A 22,032-nucleotide genomic window follows, 5' to 3' on the forward strand; every position below is an offset into this window, starting at 1 on the left:
CCCATCCAGCACATTGGCAATACTGACTGCCACACAACAGGACATTCATAGCAAATGTGGTTGGCAGTTTACTAGCAACAGTTCATATAAAAGCCTATTGAATATTAGTCTACTCAGAAATTAAAGACCTGAACTTTGGGCATAGGGAAAAGAACATCTTTCAATACCTTAACTAGTCCCAAGTTCAAGATTTGGGTTGAGAAGCATGGCTTTAGCTTGATGGGCACTATGTCCTACTCTGGAAAGGGAGATAAGAGCTGTGGGTTTGAGATGCTCTGACGTCCAACATCGTTAGGACGTAGCCATATATGTGATGGTGTTCTGCAGGTGTTTGTGCTGGAGTCATCCTGTTGCTGAACAGTAACAGAAGGAGATGATCAAAGCGATCAGTGTTCCTGTTTCTAATGTACTCAAGGCATAACGAATAGTTAGTTCTTTATTCCACCCTCAAAATAGTTAAAGCTCCTGTCTTTTACAAACATAGAAATAGTGTGTTGATTATGACAGAGTTGCCATAAGATGTCTCTGACAGTAGCTACTGGGATCACTTCTCTTTTTACTCTGGGTATTCATTAACTTTTAAAAATCAAATTGCTTTAACTGTGTTTACTCACCTGCCAGGTTCACCTTCTACATACATCAAGTACATCATGGGAGAAACATTCACAAAACAGTGAGGATAAGATGTAAGCTCCTGTGAATTCTCGTTAATCTGGGTAGTGCCTGTTTTCTCTTCAGTAGCAATTTTACTAGCAATCAAGCAGTTTTAAGTTAATTTTGAAGAATTTTTGCTGGCCAAAAATTAAAAAATCAAATCAAGCACACTCACATAAAAAAGTTCATAGTAGTATCCACATTATCAAATAAAACTTTATCACTTGCATATCTGTAATTTTTTGGCACTACAACTTTGAATTTTAGTGATCAAATACATGTAATAAATTGTTCACAGACAAACTACATAGGAAAAATGATTTGAAAAATTGTTTTGTACAATAGACATGTTCAAGGAAGTTGTTACCTGTTCATAGACAATGCATAGGCATAAAACAAAAGGCAAAATTAGTCAAATAAATTATGCATTGCAAATCACTATCTCAGCTCTTCTGATATCCTATCCCTTTACTGTAGCTCCTGTTTTCACCATATGGAGAAATAAAATGCATTTCTAATTTGTTTTCTAATAAGTACTAATTAGTCCAGGCCTTTGAGATCCATAAGGAAATAAAGTGTGTCCTTGTAGCCTTCCAAATAAAGCTCTAAAGCTGCAGCTGGTACAGTCCCACATTGCTGTTTCTTCCAGCCTCCAAGAAGAAATTGAAATCATCCCTCATTTAGATTTTAATATGAGATTAAGTTAAAATCAAAATGACTAAAAGTAGCAGCAGCCATTTAGTCAAAGGGCAATGTATGGAAGCTGCGCCTTTGTGGTGGCTTAAAAGAGGATGATCTGAAGGAAAACACACAGAAAATGTTAAAATAGAAAGAAGCAAATAATTTGAAACTACTTTTGTCAGATGATACTGTTAGCAGAAATAGTTTCCTGGGGAAATCCTGTTTTGCTGTGGAAGTGTCTTGCTCCCTGCATGGAGCCGCTCTGGAGCAGCGACGTGTGAGGCGTGGGGAGCGTCTCCCAGGAGTCATGGCTGGAATGACCTGTGCACTCGTTCAGTCGATCTCCCTTGCCCCACTGAAGAATTTCATCAAGCACCCTTCAGCATTTGACCACCTAAATTTTACTATAAAACTCGACTCTTTCTTTAAACCGTGGACACTTTTGTAAGGAATAATAATGTATTTTGATACTTTGACTGTTCTTCTTCCACTACAGGGCTTCTTTTTGGGATATGTCCTCTGGTGCATTTTTAGGGGGCTCATCATGTCACACTGGTGATCTCTGCAAATGTATTCATAGCGTGTAGGAAGAAAAAAGGAAATGCTTTATCACCTCCATTATTTCCTCTCCCCCCTTCAGCCTGCTTTTTGAGGTCTCAACCTGTGTTTTTTGCCTACTCTTGACTCTGTGATTTTCTACTGCTTATTTGGATTCACGTGATCTCCCCAGCCAGTCCCTGCAAAATTTCTTTTGTTTCTCGCTCCAAATGTTTCCTAAAAATTTCCTTTCTGATGCAGGGAAAAATAACTGCTCATTAGTCCATTACACACAAACTGTACAGAGAAAGATGATTTTGCCTTGTAAAAGATTTTAATACTTTATTTTCTTTTTTTTCCCAGCTGTAATTTGGAAAATGAAAAAAAAAAAAAATCAGGAGGAGAGAAAAGATATTTGGTGAAGGACCCTGCTCCTGTGGGGTCATGCTGAGGTTGTCCATGCCCCACAGTTGTTACAAAGAAGCTGGGCAGCTGCAATGGCAGGAAACCAAGGAGAGTGCCAACCGAGACTTGGTGGGCAGGTAGGGGCATGAGCTCTTCTGTCCTCTCCCCATTGGCAAGCTGGGTTCTGCAGGCCACAGTGGGCTCTGCTTCACTCAGCTGAGCATTAAGCACGTGCTAAACAGAAGCACATGAGTCATCCTGCTGACATGAACTTGAGCTGATGAACAGCAAGTAGTGAAAATGAAACAACAAATGCTTTTGTTCATGCATGAAGCCCTTTGCTTGTGGAGGGATACTGTTATTTGTATGAATAATACTATATCCACCAATGTTTGTCTAAATGCCTGAGGAAAAACGGGAAAAGGGCAGGGTACTGATACCACAAAATCGTAGTCTTTGGAAACTTTACAAATAGTCACTGACAAATAATGTCACTGAGAAATAATTTTGTTACTTGGTCATCTCCTGTGAGGACCACCGATAACATTTTCTGGCATGCCCATTGAGGTAAAATTTCTTTGATTTTGCTAGCCAAACTGGAGCAAACCAAATTTCTAGGTTCACCTTCTTAACATTGTAAGTGCATCCACAGCTGGTGTTTTTTGGTAGCACAGCTAAACTAAACAAACTTTTCTAGGCACAGCCTCAAGAGTGTTGGGGAGACTGCCATCAGGACACCCAGTGTTTGTCCATCTGAACCATTCCCAGGAAGAAATCAATCCCTGGTCTTCTAATTCATGATCTTAAGTACTACCAGCTTTTTATTTGTTAGGAAAGTAATTGCCACCGTGTTTGAAAACAAGAGTGTCTATATTTGTTGAGAGCCTGATTCCATGCTCCTAAGATTAGGTGGACAAATAGCTGCTTCCAGGTACCTGTTGGAATTACTGATAGGGTTCCCTTGGTCTGTAGGCACCAAGGGAACTCTAAAAGCGAGTAAACAAAATAAAGTCCCTAAGGAATTCAGGCTGTTCTTGACTTAGGTGGCAACCAGGGGAGAGAATTCAGAATAGCATTTAGTGTAAAGGCTACTCAAGCCCCATTGTACATGCCTACATCATTTGCTGTGTCTAGCCTGTGGGGATGTGCTAAATTTCATTTTGCAGTCACCCTTGTTTTCATCTTCTCTTTCTGAGAACGATAATTTTTAGAAAGAACACTGGATGTCATATCCATTTTTGGTACATGGGATCTTAAAGAAGATAGACTGTGATGTGAATTCCTAAAAACTGGTTGTCATCCAAGCTCATGTTCTTTGCTTGTTTGTTATTTTTACTGGTACCTATTTGGCTGCTTCTAGCTTGTGTGTTACTTTTTCTGCTCATTTCCATAAATAAAATGTTCTTTCTCTGCCATGTTGCTGTTCCCCATGATTATTTCCTGCTGTGGCCTTGGTGTAATAGTGTTTCTTCTTTTACTTAAAACAGCATGCAATTGCATTTTGAGTTAAGTTAATGGGGGATGGAAAGGATGTAGCCAAATCTCTACAGGACTCCCTGAGTCTCACTGCAGCATCTCTACAAAACCTTTCCATGGGTCTGGCTCAGTTTTTTTGCTGATTTCTGTTGGCTTTGTTTATTACCTACCAAAGTAGAATATTTTGTATGTCACTTGCTATTTAATGAAATACCCTACAGTAAGTTGAATTTCTAGTATAAGCTTCCAGGGAACCAGTGAGAGTCCAGTTATTGTTACTGCTATTGGGGCTGTATTGGTTCTTTGCCATCATTAAAAGAATAAAGTATTACATCTGCTACCCTTGCATTACAAAGCAGCTACATAAAGCTCAATGTGAGCTTTATTATCTGTTGGACTTCCCATAATGTCTAGCATACAATACAGTGCACCTATTTAGCAAAAAGGTTCCTTCTGCAATTGAACCTTCTCTTAGAAATAGAAAAGGATTTTCAGGCTGTGAATCTGCAGGTAGTAATTTTAATAGCCACTAATGTGAATTAATAATTCTAATAGCCTCATTTCTGATGCATTATCAGAATACTGGAGAGTGGGTTGCCATGGCTGCTATATTTTATCACTCACAGCTGTGTAAACTCTTTTAGGCCAACCTTATTTTTTTTTTTTTCTTTACTAAAAAAGCTTTCGTATGACTTCTCACTGGGGTTGTTCTTAGAGCCCTCATTCGGCATGGACTAACACAGCTCCTAGGAAAGTATTTTTTACCCCTCTGGGAGAGTGAGATATATTATTAGCAGCTTAGAAAAAAATTCACTATCCAGGGAAACATTCAAGGTAAAAACAGTTGTTATCACGCTGACATATTTTTCAATAGGAATGCATGGTCTGCCCAGAACTTGTCAAGAAATTCAATTGCCCAGTGAAATAACCAGTGAGACAGAAGAATATATTCTCTGTTTTCCAAGATGCAGCAAGCTCCAAAAAGCATGGCACATTTCTTGATTTGTGAAACTGTCATATGAGGGGGGGATTTGCATAGGTATAATTTCAAATTTTGAATTCTTTGTCTAATAGCAAGACAAATCTTTAAGCATATGAGTAACCTCATTCCTACTGAGGTTGTATTTCCTAATTGCTGCTTGTATCAATTGCTCATCTAAGGTAAAAAAGTAAAAGCTCAGGAGGCACAACATTCAGTGCACAGGGCTTTTTATCTCTGATATTTATCAAAATAAAATAATTTCTTCACCATTTGTGGGCAACTCAGTGGTAACATTGATTTAAGAAGCATCTCAATCGTGTTGGATAACATCACCAGTCCATCTATATTTATAAATCTTTTGAAAGCAGTGTTGCAAACATTCATGCCAAGGAGACCCTACCAGATTTGTACAATAGTTATGCTTCAGTATACTTCAGCAGTCTAACTTGTTAATGGGTGGACCTTAGAGTGGAGATTTGCATCTGGTAATGAGATAAACTTTCAATTCCTTATCTGAAGAACAACCAGATCTCTGCAGTCAGCAAAACATCTCCAAATCTCAGAGCAACAGACTTTATAGAGATAACGATGGTATTTCCGAGAAGTGCAAGGATGGTCTTTCTCACAGAATTTCAGCACTGCTATTTCTGGCTCTGGATTCAAGAAATGAAAGGGAGGGACATTTTAAAAAATATAACTCAATGTCTTAAAAAAACCCCTTTGTTTCTGTTTTGGTGCTACAAATAGACACTGGGAGAGTAAAGGATTCATTTAGAATCCTGTGCTTTCTCTACACCCAGATCTACTTTACCTCAGGATTTCTACTGAACACTTTTCAGACAAATCCTGTTCTACTGTTCCTGCAGCCCAGGAAGGGCTGCAGTACTTGCTTATCTGAGGATGAGATGCATCCTTAGAAACCTCTCTGGAGCGTTACTGTTTTGGGGCGGTGCAAAGACCTTTCTCTGCAGCTCAAGGCTCTGTGAGGCTGATTGTGCTGCCCTTCAGTGGATAGTACAATTTGCTTCCCAGCCTCTCTGCTCTCATTTGCAGAGTATTCACCTTCACATGATGCCTCATTTGCTTTCACAGTTGTTAAGAGTCACCTCAGTTTTTGTACTTACAGTTAATGTGCATTTTGTACCCTTAAAACCCTAAAAGGATGACCATGGCAAAGCTGGGATTAAAAATCTTTGATGGATGACATTCTTCCTCTTCACAGAAAGCATTTTGTCCATTTAATATTAGGACGGTTAGACAAAATTACATCTCTTTAAATGTCCCAGAGTGTGTCTTTCATTATGATGAATCACACCAGCTACATAAGGCAGGTAGCACCGAACTAAAATGGATCCTCACATGAACCAACAGTGTGTCTGCTTACTTGGACTCAACAGGACTATTTTATGTAATGTAGATATAATATACATAAACACACACACACAATTAATTTGAAATATAAACTAATATAAACTTATTCTATTTTTTAACTATGGAAAAATACTAAGATAATTTTTTTTTTTTACTCATTCTGCTTTCTAAAAAAGAGTTGATAACTGAATTCTTTTAGGTTACAAAAAAGTGTCTTTCTATAGCGAATATAGATACTGACACACTCTCCCTCAAGAAATAAGTATATAATCGGATTAGAAGATATTTCAGATTTGGACAACTCTAATTAAATTACTTCTAACTTTTACTGGCCTCTGTGGATCAATCTCTTCTTGACCTTCACAGTCCATCAATATAAGCAAAAGCAAAGAGAAAAAATAATCTTCTACCTTAAAAAAAAAACCTTTTTCTTATTAAAAAAAAAAAAGCTTGTGGTTGGGTGGATTTCTTTGCCACTTGACCTCATCGTACATTAGCATTAGCTTAAAAAAACACACCTATTTTTTTACATTCACTTTCTTCTATGGTACAAACCCTGTGTAAAGAAATTTCTTGTGCACTCTGGTTTTCTTTTGCATACATCATTTGCCATCTTTTGAGGTAAGGAATTTAAATGTATGCTGATGCCTTTATCATCTTGACAGTTTAAGGATAAGAGTTCTGTCCAATGTGATGAACAAAAGACTTTTCCCTTTGAATGTATAAAGTAGAAGACATTTTCTTTACATCTCTTAGAAGATTAAATGCCACATATTATTTTGCATAACATTTAGGAACTCTTTTACTTGAGAAGCCTAGAATATATGTCTTTGAGGTCCTATTCTGATCCTTTCTATTTACATAGGGTAATTGTAATCTGATCGTGCATCTCCTCACTTGCCACAGTAATGAATGAGGACATACTCTGCCGGAATTCTGTCCTTTTGATGTAGTTGATGTGCCTAAACAGTATGCAACTTAAAGGTCTGGAGGTAGGACTGCATATTTAGTTGCTTAGCTCCTGCTGTGCTTAAAACTTTCAATGTTAGCATTTATATAGAAAAAATAAGAAATCAAAAGTTTTTAAAATTATCTCTTTTTTTTTTTTTTATGGATTAAATTTAATTACAGTGATGCCAGTATGCATTAAAGTGAAGGTTGCTGCTATGAAACCACATAGCCAGAATCAAACCAGTTTTCAGTCAGCAACATACAACCACTATATCAAATTCAATCTTGAAGTTAGCACAAGCCATCTCAATTAGAGCCATGAAATTCTGTGTGCCTCAAGACTGATTTTTCCCCACTAATTTTTGTGTAATTTAATGAGTGCATCTGGAAGAAAAATGCAGTCTAATGCCTTTATTCCATGTGTAGAAATGATTCATCATAAGCTTCACAGTGTCACTGCTGATGATAGTGCATTGACCTTGCATGACCCTGGTTCAAAAGGATGATCCAGCCTCAAAAGTTGAGAATTGTTCATCATGTCACATTTAGAAAAGTGCAAAATATTCTTTTGGACTGATAAAAAAAATTTAAAATTTCTGTGAAGTTTTTGGAACTTCACTGAAAACAAAAGCTACTGTTTCTGCTAAAAAAAAAATTAATTTGTAAATATTTTGTTTCTACTCAGAAAGAGTATGCTTGCCTTTAAAAATGAAATCTTTCACCAAAATGCAAAGTCAGAGCACTTAATAATTTTATTTTAATTCACACTTAAAACTTGTTGGAGAAAAAAATCTTTACTTGCTAGGAGAAATATTACTCTTTCCCTTAAAAAAAAAAAAAAAGAAACTTCATAAGATGAAAAATGGCAAATCAGGCAAACTTGAGGTTTGTCTTTTGCAACAGAGACTTCACAAAGACATATAACTTGGAAAAATAAGAGATAAATAAATCATTCCTTTACTTTTGTTACTCACACTTCTTTTCTGCTTCTCTAAATGCTACTCTACGCTTAGTTGTCTCTTCTCCAGATATTTTTTCCTCCTTTCTACTCTCTTCTCCCTCATCAAGCAATTGAAAACATCTTTACTTCTTGCCCTGAGGGAATTCAACCATTTAACGTAAAATTACCCAGGGATTCTCCAGATGGAATACATGAGATGTTTCCTAAAATACCAAGAGAATGCTTTCTATGCATGATGAGATGAGAAAATAGTCTGTTCCTGATCAGTTCCAAAACTCATCCAGATACAGTATGATGGATGTTGGGTACGTGAAGCCTGAGATGTCAGGAAGACATCTGGTCTTCCTGACCACTCATTCCTAAACCCTCTCTTTTCCCTTTTCACTTAAATGATCACTATCACCGTAAAACCTAACTACACGCACACCATCCTTCTGCATCCTGCACCACGAATAACAGGGAAAAATTCCTCATGAACCTTCTGTTCTTCCTAATTTGAATCTAAGCAGGGCTAACACAAAAGGAGTTCTTCAGCAATGACCATGACTGTTGAATTAACCCCCATGTAGATGGGCCCATTGGGGCAGCCCAACGTTGCAGTCCATGTGGTTGGGGTTCTCCTGCATGCTGTCTCTTGGGCAGCCCTGCTAACAAGCCACATAGCAGTCTGGGAATGTCACCAAATGTCTCTTCCTTTGTTTCAGAGACCCAATTTGTAAAGTATTCTCCATAAAGTAATAGTAAACAGATATGTAGGAGTAGTGGGAAAATCTGCTATAAAACTTCCATTAGTAAATGAAAGTGGCTGTCACAATCATGTGAAAAGTTCAAGGAGGCAATCTTGTTAAACAGCCATTTTGCATAGAGAAATTTATACTGCTATAGACCTTTTCAAATAACTTTGATGTTTTCCAGAACAATTTATGAATGCTGAGCTTTGGAAGAAGAAAGATCAATCCACCACAAAATAACGTTGGCTAGCAATGGACATTTGGTCACAGCTCAGACACTCCATATTCATTTATAACACACTTCTATACAACTCAGTAGGGATTTCTCTCTACTGAAGAGCTCCACAAGATTCTTTGATTCTGTTTCATACTGGGAGTTGTTTTAAAACTGCAATCACATTAAATGCTGTCCAGTAACACAGTATTCCTAACACAGAAGACAAATTACTCTGAAATGAACAGTGCCAAAACCAATGGCTGCACCACAACTAAACCAGTGTGTTTTCATTTGTATTGCCCTTTGAACCCTTCAAATTTGTCCTTGTCTTGAGGTGACCGGCCTTCCAAAGTTAACATTCATACTTAGAACTCTGAATTTCTTAACCTACACAGCCTCAAAAACTGCAAACTTCAAAGACAAAGAACAAAAAAAGCAGAGTTTTAATCTATCTCCTCAGCCAGTCATCTCCCATACATCTAAATTTAACAGCCAGTCCTCCAAAGCATACAACCAAACCAGCAAAATATGACTCACAAAACATTAGGCAAACACCAAAGCACAGGTCCCTATAAGGGTGCTACGCAGACAGTACTTACCCATGTAGTGGGAATGTGTGGCTCTGAAGGACAGGGTAAGGGCAACCAGTGGCAACTTCTGTGGCAATTTCATAGTAAATGCACCTTAAAAACACCCCACATATGCTACCAGTTATAGACAGCTTCATTATGCTGTTACACATCCGTATCACTGAGCTGCCATGTTGTCTGTCTGCTGGGTCTCTGGCCCCCTCCTCTTCCTGTACTTCCAAGGTCTCTGTACCCTGGTTTTCTCAGGGGTCTCTGCTGCAGCCTTGTGATTGCTTCCTGTTACATATGTCCTTATCCTAGAGCCACCAGTAATTTGCTCTGCCCAACCATGGTGTTTCAAAGAATATACATATACAGCGTATTATTTTCATTTATTTACAGGTATTTATCTCATTATTGCAATGTTACGAGGTTTGAGTTTGGTTCTGTTCAGGTTACAACCATCTCTTCCTTTACAGGGACATATTCAGGTCACTGTGGTCTTATGATTCAGTTGGGTAAATGGTAGGCTCCCTGATCTGCGTTGGCAGGTTGCGGCTCTGCGTCTGATGACTGGACAGTGTGTTTTGAATGCTTGGATCTTACCTCATCAGATACTAACTTTTTGATAACTGTTTGCAAATAACCTTGCTGTAATATGCAAGTGTTTTTGATAAACACTTAAGTATTATAACAATACATAGCAGGATCCCAGCCTGTATTATTAAAAATACAATAAGTGGGTGAAATAATACATATAATAGTTTAGATGCTGTGGAACTGTAAAATATATAAATCCATTAAAAATCACCACATATTGTTTCAAGATGTGATGCCCGTGTTGTGACATTTTTCTGGATTTGTTAAATCTTTTAATTTTGCTGGAATTCTGTTATTGAACAATTCACTGTAGACATAGGTACAAGATTTTTTTCCCTAATATCTTCCATCCATTGGTCCTGTTAGAGTAGTTTTAAACCAGCCTAAAGTCTGTGTGTTATTTTCAATTACTGTAAATGGAAGAATTGTATGTTTGATTATGCACTTGAATCCATCTGACTGAGTGCACAGAGCACCAAACATCTTTGGATAAAGTTTGGTTTTCAATTACAAAGTGTGGTCCAACTGCCAAGATACCACATGACAAAGTACATAAAGTGTGTGCTTTTTCCAGACCAAAAAAGATAGCTTTTGCACTGAGTGATCCTTCATGCTGATGGATATTTGCTGCAGTTTTCCTGAAGCGGGAGAACAATTGTTGGACATCTCTAGAACTACTTGATTAGCTCCTTGAAAACAAAAGAATCTTTCTACTAAATTGATACATGCTTACATATCATACAGATTTGTAGTGTTTTGGTTATCAGTATATCTCCAGTTAGGGAATTTATTGCCTCTCCCATTTCTTAGTATTTTCTTAAGACAAACGTGAGGCCATTGACTTATACATACTTATTTTAAAATATTCCCAATATAACACTACACAAGCTGTCCCTTTTCCCAACCATAATGCTGTAAAGTTGCATGTAAGGGCGTGCAACCTTCTGAAAGAAAATTTACCAAAGCAGATATTTCTGTGTTTTCACTTCTTTTAAGCCTTGGAAAATTACATTTTGTAATAAGCTTTCCATACCAGCACATCACACAGACCAGATCATAATCTGGATGGATTCTTCTGCTTTTTATAACACTTGAAACTAATGAAGAAGTAGATGTTAGAAAGAACATGGGTCTCCTTTGTTATGTTCTAAAATGTGTAAACTTCCATTTCCCTGTAGGAATGTTTTCATTGTGTCATTGCCCGTCAATGATAAATGCAAATGCATTAGATACGGGTCTGAGATCTATACTATTTACTGTCCCACTCACTACCCTTACACTTCTCAATAAAGTACTTAGGTCTCTATCTTTTCATTCTACTCATATATATTTTAATACATTGTCTGCATGGGTTTAGTCCAAGATATATTCCAACTGACAATTCAAAAATTTGTGTTCAAAGGAATATTTAAGTTGATTTGTGCAGTATGCAACTCTATATTTAAAAAAATCTTTCAGCCTCAAGAGTGTTTGGTGGTGGCTTCAAATATGTAAGCTTTCACATCCCTTCAAGAATAACAATCAATCAATTCCTCATTCTATTCCTTTCCTGTTTCTCTTGCCATCCCATGATTTTGTCTGCAGTATCTTTTAGGACCAGGCTAACATTTTCATCCTGGTTGCTGGATACACAGTTGTTTCTGTTACAGTCTTATCCATGATCCTGTTTACCTGTTGGGTTTTTTTGACCCTTTAGTAACTGATTAGAGAAGGTTTCTTTTCCCCCCTTTATTAGCCTGGTAGGTTTTTAAGTCTCACATCCTTCTTGCAAAATTTCTTCAGATCTTCAAATAATATCTACAAAATTATCCAACTTCATTGTTGCTGGATTTACTGGGCTTAATCATCTTCTTAGCCTGGTTTAGCCCTTCATATACGGGTAGTTGAAACCCTCTTTATAAGTATTCTCCAGTGCTCTCAATCGCTAACCTGGCTGCAGTCCCCCAAAGTTTCTTTTCTTGTGTATATCCCTTGGCCATTTTAATTTGCTCTTTGTTCTGCAGTGTGAAACAACTTACCAACAATTTACCAGCACCTTAAATGAACTGTCAGACCTGTCAAGTTCCCTTGCTTAATACACCTTTACCTTTTGGATTACTTTGCATTTTTGAGTAAAGATCAGACAAGTTTTGTTGGGAGTGCTTGATCAATTAAAGTTTGTTCTTCACTGTTTCATCCTGGATATTCCTCCAGTGCTACTAGCTGATTTGTATGTTTTTCCTGTTGAAGGATCCTAAATCTTTATTTGGTTGTTCTAATATGTTTGGTGTCCAATTCTGTTTCAACAGTGATTTGTTCATTTGTCCTTGGTTTGGAAATTAATTTGGTGATTACTAGGTTTACCATTTCTTGTGCTTGTTGCAATGTTACTAATTTGCGTTCTCTTCTTAATGAAGAGAGTGTATTATATTCTTGTGGGCTTTCATTAAGTCCTACAAAATTTGGGTCATACCAGACATCTCCATTCAAATTAAGTTATTCCCCACTTGTACAGCTGTTGTTTATTTTTTAAAGTTGGTATTTTTAAAAAAGTTTTCAAACTGTCATATTTCCTGGTAACACAGCATGTGATCAGATTTCTCATCTGATTCCTCTTTTTATCTCCCAGCACAAATTGAAAAGTAGCCTGGGCTTCACTTAATTTTTGGTTTAGCTCTTGCTTCCTCTTATGGGAATTGGTTAATTTTTTTTTTCTGCATTATGTTCCCTTTTCTAGAAATCTCAGGATTTCTGCTGCTCAGAATGCTTTTGTGCTACATTACCTGGGTTTATTTTTTTCTACCTTCTGTTTTGACTCGCATAGTTCATCTTCTGGGCTTTGGTTCTAATTTTATTTAATATTCTGGTTTTTTTAATCTTCAGATCTTCAGCTTCTTTTATTCTACCTTTTTTTTTTTTTTAATTATTATCATTATTTTATCCCATTTTTTGCTTCTTTGGCTTTTTTTGGTTTTATTTTCAGTGTCTTCTATTCTACCTCTGGTTTCTTTTCCTGTACACTGCAGTACCCAAGTGGCTCATCTTTAGAACTCGTTGGATCCTTGTAACTGATTTTCTCATTTCATATTAACACTTAGACATCAAGAATTCATTCTGTATTGTCTAATGATCCATAGAAAATATCCTCCGTCCCTGGATTAGGACCTCATTGCAAGATCTGTGATTCTACTTGAGAATTCATTTTCCTGTATCCAAGACAAAGGTTGTGATTCTCTCAATCCATTGCTCAATTTTTTCTCTTACAAGTCTTGTTACTACCTCTTGGCTAACTGATTCCCGATTACATAGGTTGTTTTGATATTTAAAACTGTTATTACCAAATGGTGAAGGTGAAAAGACAAATGTTTCAGGTAGATACTTAGACTGTTGAGTTGGAATTGCAGCTAGATCATGAGATCAGCTAGATCTGCCATCCTCATGGCAGATTTTCTTTAGAACTCAGTTTCCTAGGTTGTCCTCCATCAATTGCTGCTTGCAGGATTAAAAGCCAGCCCTCAAAAGCAGGTAACCAGATCAGTCATGCACCATCAGGTACCAAAACACATTTATGTTTATGGTAGTAAGACAGTATTATTGTAGTACTAAGTACATACTACTACCCCTAGCACTAAGACAGAAGTTCGTGATAGGATCTGAGCCATATGTTTTGCACACCTGATTCTGAAGTACCGGATAAAAGCAACCAATTGCTTTTGTGGCTATCTTATAGATAGATTTTAAAGACACTCCATCTATGCTATCCGTTATCACAGAATCACAGTATAGAAGGGGTTGGAAGGGACCTTTGGAGATCATCTAGTTGAACTGTCTGGTCAAATCAGGTTCACCTACAGCAAGTTGGACAGGAACACATCCAGGTGGTTTTGAGTATCTCCAGAGTAGGAGACTCCACAACCTCCCTGGACAGCCTGTTCCAGGGCTCTGCCACCCTCAAAGTAAAGTTTTTCCGCATGTTGTGATGGAATTTCCCATGTTCCAGTTTGTGCCCGTTGCCTCTTGTCCTGTCACTGGGCACCACTGAAAAGAGTCTGGCTCCATCCTCTTGACACCTGCCCTTTTGATATATTTATAAGCATTGATGAGATCCCCTCTCAGTCTTCTCTTTCCCATTCTGAACAGACCCAGGTCTGTCAGCCTTTCCTCATAAGAGAGATAGTCCAGTCCCTTGGTCATCTTTGTAGACCTTCGTTGAACTCTCTCCAGAAGTTCCCTGTCCTTCTTGAAATGGGGAGCCCAGAACTGGACACAGTACTCCAGATGTGGCCTCACCAGGGCAGACTACAGGGGGAGGATGACCCCCCTGGACCTGCTGGCCATGCTCTCATGATCTCACCCCAGGATACCATTGGTGTTCTTGGCCACAAGGGCACATAGCTGGTTCATGGTCAACTTGTCCAACTTGTCACTTGTCCAGGTCCCTCTCTGCAGAGCTGCTTTCCAGCTGGTCAACCCCTAACCTATACTGGTGCATAGGCAGCTTCATTAGACTGCCACACGTTTGTATCCATGTGTCTGTCTGCTGGGTCTCCGGCCCCCTCCTCTTCCTGTACTTTCAAAGCCTTTGCTCCTCAGCTTTGTGGTTGCTTTCTGTTACACACGCTTTTATCCTAGAGCCTTTGGTAATTTAGTCTGCCCAACCACGGTGTTTCAAAGCACATATGTATATGCATATGTAATACTTCCTTGACTTGTCATTGATATCTATCTAATTCTGGTAATGTTATTATTACAGATTTGGATTTGGTTCTTTTCAGGTTGTAACACCCAGAAGAGTAAGTACAGAATATTTTCACTAAAAATGAACAGTGTGGAACTGTGACAGATGGGCATTAATCTGTCAGCAATTACATCGGACACAGAACAGAATAAAGTTGGGAAGCTGTAAGAAAACATGAACCCTATCTTCTTTAAAGGAAAAAAGAACTGGACACAATTTGAAACTTCTAACCAAAACAACTGCATTGTTACTATTATGTTATATTAAAAAATCCTTTTTTTTTTTTTTTTTTTTTAAGGCAGGGACCTAAGGCAGATTGAAATAAAATGTGGAAGCCAGCTCTGAAGAAGAGGCATTATCCTCGTTCAGTTTCAATGGGACTCTCCATGACACAGGGCCAAAAATGCAGGATCAAAAATTGCTCATATAACTGTGAGACCATTGGTAGCATTTTTGGAGAATTTAGATGGGTGAGCTGCTGGAGGCAGACAAATTTCATACAAAGCAGCATGACTGGATTCACCAAAGGAATGTAAACAAGGGGACAGTTAGCAAATAACATCTGCACCGGTGCCTATGGTAGTGTTGGGGTGTCTTTGGGGCAAAAAGATCAAACACAAATGAATCAGCTGGACTGTAAGGGCCTCGCTGTTCCTGTGGATTTTGCCTCACAGGGTTAATGTTTGCAATGTGTTAGTTAAGTGTAACTACAGTTTGTTTAATTTTACTTTCCTTTTACTCTTTTATTCATAGTAAGTATTGTATTTTTGCAGTGTTTTAGGTTTGGGAATGTCATAATAGAATTGTCTCAAACATTTAAAATCTACCCATCTACCTATCTGTTTTGAATGATGTCATATTTCTAACACTTGCCTGGCATTTGCTGCTCAGAGAAATGTAGGCTGAGATCCACCCAGCCTAGGATAGTTTGCTATGAGGTCTGAGAGCTGGCAGGTGAATATAGTAATATGGTCTTGAGCTCAGAGAAATTAACTTACAAGGTTATAAAGGGACAAAACTGTATTTTGTCACGCGTGCCAAACCTATGATTCATACTTGCAATTGACTGGATAACTGCTTGCACTGATTTATCCCATGTATTTGTTTTTTTCAAATATAAAATTGGGAGTATCCTTACATTTAACTAGTAATTGTTTGTAGGCTTACTGAAAAACTCTACCATTTTTATAGACAGAAGGAACTCCAGTGTAATTATCAGTTCACATAAAAACATAAACAGATGCCCCATAGCAACACATATTTTATTGCTGAGAATGTAGATTTTGTAAAAATATCCAGAGACAGGGCTGTGAGTAAGCAAGACTTGCGTGACTAGCATTCCAGATGCCCTCATGATATGGGCACTGGATCTGATTTTCAGCAATATTATAGTTTCTACTGATTTTACAGGCAGAGGTAGGTACTCTGGACTTCTAAAACTTCCCAGTCTGTTTCTGTTGTTGGTCAAAATGTGGCACCAACAGAAAACTGTAAAAACTCTTCTGGGTAAGGCTTTTAGTGCTGCGCCAGTGCCAGATACCACTTTGGGTGCAGCAGTTGGAGCAGCGCTGAGCTTCAGCTGGTCACGCAGCAGCGAGGCAGAGCTTATTACCTCAGGCATGGAACAATGCTAATGTAATTATACAGCTTTTAGGACTAGAGCTAATATTTCCAACAGAAATCAGAGCTGTGTTATACCAGATTGGCCAGTACCAGCTCAAGGATCTCTTTGTGAAAGAGGATAAAGATTATCTCTTCTGATGGATATAAGGCTAGATACCTTTGTCTTCTGTGCCAATGCCAGATGCTAGGCAGTGATGCTACTGATACTGAGGATATCAGCAGATCTCACTGCAAGTGTTAGACATGGGAAAGAAATCTCTCTTTTGGAATTATGATGGCTAGGATTAGATTTTTTTTTATTTTATTTTATTTTATTTTTTATTTTTTATTTTTTTCAATTATGACTTAGATTGAAACTAACTTCATTACATGATTCTGAAAGCTAAGACTGGAGGCACGTTGTGAGGCCTGAGTCAGTAGCAGCTAACTTCTGCAGTATCACTTTGGCAATAAAGGTGCCCAATTACCTGCTAAAATCATCATCAGGGATGGAGAGAAGGAAAACAAACAGAAAATCCCTAATAGGTAGAATACCTTTCTGAAAATCCTGGCTATGATTTACTTCCATCCAAGTGTATTCTCATGCAACTTGTTCCACTGAAAAGAAAAAGAAAAAGGAGGAACAACTCTCCTGAGTAACACAGAAAGTCAGAGTCATTTAGCACAGGTAGCAGAGCTAGTTTCAGAGTTATCAAGCTGAACAATATTCCTTTAACTGAGCTAGAACTATCAAACCCATTTTGTTGTGGGCTTTATACCATCATATACCAATTATCGAGCTATTTCTGGTGGACGCTTTTCAGTTACTGTCTGAGATATTTTGTGCAATTCTTCCACTGCACCAAGAAATGTTTGCCAGGTCAAGCAACACATACGTTCTCCTGTCAAACAAACAGATATGCCCATCTGCTCATCCTTTAAAGGCATACTCTGTCTGATCTTTACCTGACTAATATTTGAGGCCTTGGAAACATTTTGGAGATAAAGAGTTAAATAAGAAGTGAACTTTTATTTCACCGGGACCTCACAGCCCGACAGTCTGAACAGGCCTTCTGCTTCAGGTCACTTCTATTCTGCTCATGCCTGCATGGACAGAGTGCATCTCCATCTGTCCTTGCCGAGGTGGAAGTAGCAGAATATTTTGCCCTACTTTCTAAGCTACTGACAGAACTGCTGTTTTTCTGGGTACTCTTTAACATATCTTTGCAGTGATAGGTAGGATCCTGGCACAGCAACTGAGTAGTGCATAGGACTTTTTTTACAGGTTCCATGTACAGATGATAGCCACATCTCCAATAATTTTATTTATCTGGTAAGGGACAGTGAAAATGTAGTAACACAGAAGCAATTCACATTTATGTAATGACTTTCAATCACAGATCTGTAGAATTGTAGGACTACAAAGCAGTGTGAAGTTTCATTTACTCTGTCCCTGCCCAAAGACCACACTGACTATACTTGCCATTCCTGGCAGGTGTCTTCTCCTTCAAGAAGTCCAGTGATACACCACATTATCCCTGAGAAATCTGTTGCATTTCCCTGTTTTTTATATCACTAGAACATTTTTTATTCACATGTAGCTTCAGTCTCCTTTTCGCTTTTACCTGAAGCTTGTTGGTATATTGCACCTCAGTCTTCCCTGTTTCAGTCTGTACATCCCCTCTACTGTCAGTCTTTCCTGATAGATCATATTTTCTGCACATCTGATTGTTTTTGTTGCTCTCCTCAGGCCTTTCAGCAATTAGTGCGCAGCTCTTTTGGACTGTAGTAGCCAAAACTAGAAGAAATACTTCTTCTAAGTCCCTGTTGTCGTCAAAGAGAAGCGATGGATTACTTTAAGTATCCCATAGGCTACATTCCTGCTTACACATTCATATCCTAATAAAATACAGTTTGTACAGAGGAATCTACGGAAAGTAATATGAAGCATTCATTAAATCGTGCCACAGCTATGTGACGTATAACACAATTGCTGGGTTTGTTTTAAAGTTATATTGTTAAACATCTTGCCCAGTTGTTACACAGTGAATCAATACCAGCAGCATCCCAAGAGTCCTGCTTCCTATTGCCCGAAGGTAGCCTTGAATCACACTACAAGTGCCAAGGCTGATCATTATTAATTCTGAGCAACCTTCAGTCACACAGTTAGTTCTCCTGGATTTTGTAGGATTCTTCACACAAAGAGGATGACTACCATGAAGCTGACCAAAGGATTAGCCCTATTTAATTTTGAATGAATATCGACCCACATGAAAACTGAGGAAGAACAAACGCCCAAATAACCAGGGGTGGCAAATGACACAGTGTGTTGCATATATTGTGCTGGTGTCTCCAGCTTGTAACTGAAAATCATGGATTTAACACACAGTACCTGACTGAAGCTTTCAAAGAGCTTGATAGAAGCTCTGCTCCCATTGGCTTTTTATACAATTTCGTTCTCTAAGACAATGCAAAGGTGCCTGTCCTAGCTGGAAGCTTGGTAGTTATTGATAAGACATTAGGAGAGAGCAGACATTAATTATCTATGCTTGTAATTTAAATTCAGTTTTTTAAGCATTGTAGCATCTTGTCATTAAAAATATAAGTGCTGAATGATTGGAGTCTAGAGCCCCACAGAACTCATCAGCAGATTCCATGGTAGGTATTCCCTTTGGAATCAATTAAAAACATCTTCTACAAATCCATTTCTTCTTATCCTCATTTAAAAGGAATACACAAACAGCATATTTAGGCAAAGGAAAAAAGGCTTTAACATCAATTACATCAAATTAGGTAAAGATTCTCTAATAAATTGCTAAGCTTGACAGCATATGAACACATTTAACTGGAACCTTGACTTGATATATTCAAAGTATTCACTATGTGCCAAGAAAATAATTTTCATGGGTTTGCTGGTAAGCCTTTCATTGTTTAAGGAATGAAAAAATAGACTTAATACTGAAATCAGTCATTCAGACCTACTCTTTATGCCCTATTTAGAGAAGCCTACCAGCAAAATGTCTGATTCTGTAAACGCTTGAGCATTTCAGCCTCTTAATTTCTGTGACTAATGGAATTCAAAGGTTATTTGTTTTCCTCGATGTTTATGGGCTCATATCTGTACAGACAGAGGTCATCAGGGCTGTTCTGGGCCTCATCTATTTTAACTAAATTGTGATTGGTCCTGGAGTACTAGCAATGAGTGAAATAATAGCAGTAATTCACCAGTTTTGCTTGAGAGACTAGAAATTATTTTTCCCTTGCAAGTGGCAATTTCTTCTATTGGCTGGAAGATGGGCATGAAGGCTCATATTCTGGAGCAGTCAAGGAGTTGAGCAATGAATGCCCTGGCAGCATTCAGCTTCTGCTCAGGTCCCTGTGTATCCAGGAAGCAGCCTCAGCATAACCAATGTGGGCTGAGGGGGCAGATCAGACATTGTCTCATTGGTTCTTTACCCGACACTGTTGTCCTTAAGGAACTGTGCTTGTTGACAATTGGAACAGCCTCCCTTACTGGCTTTAATTTCAAGGTAATGGCTCTGAGTTCACAGTGATGCCCTCCAAAGCATGTTTGATTTCTATAGTCCTGGCTCTATGGAGTTGAAATCCACGCTCTCAAGGAAGTCTGCTCCAAAAGGAACAAACTTTATCTTTGTTAGGGAATTAGGCTATAAAGCATAGGATTGAATAGATTATTCCCATAAATAAAGATTTGATATTAATGAGGAATGGATATTATGGCAAAAAAAGATAAATGGAGAATTATATTGCAACAAAATTATGTACTGAAAGCAGAGTTGAAGCTCCAGGGTATTTGTCTTAACAGTATAATGCATCTAAATAATTGCTAACCTTAAATACATTTGTGGAACAATTAAAAAAAATTGTGCCAAAATGATTTTTAAGAAATAAAATGTAATCTAGGCCTGATAAATTCCGTTCATTTATTACATTAAGACTTATGATTAATATCAGGGTTTAGAGTTTTAGGACCAGGAAAAAGTAATTCAGTACAAAAACACCAAAAAAGTTTTATTCTTAAAAAAGAAAAAACCCAACCCCTTCAATACTCTTCTATTCAAAGTTCTCTTGGAGTAGATGTGCTTCCCCCTTGCCTCCACTTTTCCTTTTCTCAAGGGTCTGCTGAAGACATTCTTTACTGTCTATACCCAGGATTAAGAAAATGACCTGGAAAGCAGTGACGCAGAAGGCTCTCATGGGGAAAAGTGCTAGAAGAATCTCTAAAGAGTTTTGAGACTTAGATATATGCCACAATGTATCAGCCAGTTTGTCAAGATTTGAACCATTGATCCTAGCTCTAGACCTAAGGGTACACTTTCAGTACTTCTCTTCTTCTGATAGCCCAGGGCAAATCATTGATGATCGGATATATCTGTTTCACAGCTTCCACACTTGTGCATGCTGAGATTCCTACTTGATTAGTAGGGCTCACAAGTCTTGTGGATGTATGAATGTAGAGAGCAGAGACTCATGGCAAAGGTAATTTATTGGCCAGTAAAAAGGAGAAACTGTTACTTCTTCTAAGAGTTGTGATAAAAGGCTTCCATGTCTGGCAAAGAATAGAAACCGGTGTGACAGGATATTTCACAGGGCCACCACTGACCAGAGCACAGAGTGGGGAGTCAGGAGATCGAGGTCCTTGGTTAAATTTTATCAGATCCTGGGCAAATCACCTCACCTTCATATGCTTCAGTCCTTAATCTATAACATGAAGAAAAGATACCAAATGCTTTTAAAACTAGTTTGGGATTGAGTGGTAAAAAGTAGCTGGCTATTAGAATCAGGAAACAAGCAGATACACAAGGTGGTCTAATGTTTATAAATATCATGCAACCCAGGAAATAGTGTTTGTGATTAATATAAAAACCAATTTTTTGTTTATACCTTCCCATGCTGTGACAATCATTCAGATATTAAATATCAGACACTATTCTCACACACCCAAATGTATAGCCACTGATTTTTTTTAGTCAAAATAGTTCCCTTTTTCTATTACTTTCTAACAATTATATTCCTTATTATTTGCTTTGATATTGAATGTTGAGAAAAAAGGCACTCATACTCAGTTCTGTACAGAGTCAATAAAAATAGTGTGTGCACAACAGGGGAAATCAGACTGCTGTAACTGTCTTGATTGCAGTTGTTGATGCAGATATTAAAAATCATAAAATAGAATAGGCAGATTGTACTTCCCATTGTGGTATTCCTCATGGCAAGATTAACTTGTCTAACCAGAGATGTCCATTTGAGATACCATCTGAGGTGTCCAGGGCAGTTATAAAAGCCAGCAGATAGAAATCATGATCTGCCCATACACCCTTTTGGATCAACAGCTGGAAACTGGGCAGTACAATCCAGTCTAATCTGCTTGCACATGTGAGTTTTGAAACCAAGATATTTTTAATTTTGAAAACATTTCTAGGAAGGACAACAAATACAATTCACATATCACTCTCCGAATAAGAAAGCTACCTCCAATCCTTCAATGGTTTTTGTCATATATTTCTTCTGTAAGACAGAAACATACACCAATTAACCGTCCCTGAAATATGGATCC

The sequence above is a fragment of the Numenius arquata genome, chromosome 12 (assembly GCF_964106895.1).
Source record: "Numenius arquata chromosome 12, bNumArq3.hap1.1, whole genome shotgun sequence".
NCBI classification, from domain to species: Eukaryota; Metazoa; Chordata; class Aves; order Charadriiformes; family Scolopacidae; genus Numenius; species Numenius arquata.